Source organism: Euleptes europaea, chromosome 14 (genome assembly GCF_029931775.1).
Source record: "Euleptes europaea isolate rEulEur1 chromosome 14, rEulEur1.hap1, whole genome shotgun sequence".
NCBI classification, from domain to species: domain Eukaryota; kingdom Metazoa; phylum Chordata; class Lepidosauria; order Squamata; family Sphaerodactylidae; genus Euleptes; species Euleptes europaea.
The window spans coordinates 59,317,635-59,319,765 of NC_079325.1; the positions used below are offsets into that span (position 1 = coordinate 59,317,635).

A 2,131-nucleotide genomic window follows, 5' to 3' on the forward strand; every position below is an offset into this window, starting at 1 on the left:
CAACATATGCTTCTACTAATGCATTAACAGGAAAACTGCAGTATCTCTTCCTGAAGCTGCATCATGCTGCTGACTCATGTATACTACTTCTGATTATGTTTATTGTTATTAAAATGCAATAAAAAATTAAAAATGTTGAAGAGTACCACACCCAAGTCAGAGCCATGCAGTTCCCCACTTTAATTATTTATTTTAATTTTATTCAATTTGTATCTCCCCCTCCCCCAGCAAAACCGGACTCAAGGTGGCTTCTGGCATACTACAGTCTATCAATCAACATAATACAGTCAATAATAATAAAATAACTTTTAGTTAAATATAAAATCTCAATTAAAATTGTGGGATTTTGTTCCTTCTGTTCCATAAGAGTATGGTGCCCCCAATGTTGTCCAATTACAGGAAGGACAAAAATGGGAGACTCAAAAAATGAATGACTGGGGCCATATTTATTTATTTGCTTGATTGTAAGTACAGCAAGGAAAAGACAAATGGGAGAGTGAAAGGGAAAAGGGGAAGGGAGAAAAGGAGAGAGAGGAGGGAAGGGGAAAAGGGAAGAAGGAAAAAAGGAGGGAGGCCAGCTTACATATGGATTGTTGCTGTCCTCAATCATAGGGAGCCAGCATGGTGTAATGGTTAAGAGTAGTGGACTCCAATCTGGAGAACTGGGTTTGATTCTCCGCTCCCCCACATGAGCGGAGGACTCTGATCTGGAGAAGCAGATTGGATACCCCTTTTCTCCACATGCAACCTGCTGGGTGACCTTGGGCTAGTCACAGTTCCCTCAGAACTCTCTCAGCCCCACCTGCCTCATAAGGTGTCTGTTGTGGGGAGAGGAAGGGAAGTTGGTTTGGGTCTCCTTAAAAAGAAAGACAAGAGAAAATTGAGGCATGAAAACCTACTCTTCTTCTAGGCCTGATGGAACTTCTTCTTACAAGCCCTGTGGAACTGAGCTAGATCCTGTAGGGCCCGGATCTCATTAGACAGAGACTTGAGACCTCCCTCCAGTATGATGAAAGACACAACAGATCAGAAGCCAATAGAGGAGGTAAGCCTAAACTACAGCATGCTCCGAAGGAAGATCCTAGCTGAGAAGCAGATAAGGCACAGTGTGGGACCTCCTGCCAGAGATCTTGTAGATCTTTAGTAGATTTGTAGATGCCACACCTGTAGGGCAAGAAAATAGTTGTACCCCATTCACGGATACTATCCACCATTGGTGGGGAAAAAGCACCTAGGAGTGTTTGTAAAGTTCCATCAAGTCACAGCTGGCAATCCCATAGGATTTTAAAGGCTAGAGACTAACAGAAGTGGTTTGCAATTGCCTGCCTCTTCATAGCGACCCTCATGCTCTCCCCACCCAAGTACTAACCAGGGCTGGCCATGCTTAGCTTCTGAGCTCTGACAAGTTCAGGCTAGCCTGGGCCATCCACGTCAGGTATGGGCATATATTCATACATTCATACTCACTGAAATACATCACATTGCTTCCCACCAACCCAGAACCTCCAGAGCAAGACTGCCATGCAAGACAGTGATTTGCTGCTTTGTCAGGCTATCAATCATTCTGTGTGCCCACAGGTCTGTTTTTTCAGAGCACAGAGCGTAGACATAGCCTGTTTTTGTCTCTGCCACCTAATGACACAAGCAAAGCACAGCAACCATGCTTGTAACGCCTCTAGGGGCAAGGTATATCTTCACATTCCAGGATCTGTAACTATCACAGTTTATTTCAGGGTAGATTAAAAAAATGGATTTAAAAAATTTAAATTAGATTTTTTTAAATAAAAATCTTTTTGAGGAAAAATCTACTTAAAGGTAGTTTAAACAGTTTTCTATTTAAGATACATTAAGATCCATTATAGTCCAAAGGTCTATCATGAAATAAGGATTAGTTTTTAATTATGTACCATGAGCCTATATGTGAATGCAATGTTAAAATTTTTGGTACATGAATTCCATTCATCCATTTTACAGAGGTTTCAGTAAAATTATTTTAGGCTATTTTTCTATTTAGAAGATATTACCACAGATGGTTGGGTTTGCAGTTAGCAAAACTGTGAATTTGTGTCTGCAGAGATAACATGCCTCTTCTTCACAGCAAAAATGTTATAAAATAAACATTGAGTTGAGA

General features: G+C 40.9%; 1 non-coding gene across 1 annotated transcript; it reads right to left on the reverse strand.

Moving 5' to 3' along the window:
• Positions 1 to 1,543: 1,543 nt before the first annotated feature.
• LOC130487518 (small nucleolar RNA SNORA17) lies at positions 1,544 to 1,686 on the reverse strand. Its single transcript, XR_008933798.1, has one exon. It is a non-coding gene; the product is annotated as a small nucleolar RNA SNORA17 (small nucleolar RNA).
• Positions 1,687 to 2,131: the final 445 nt, after the last annotated feature.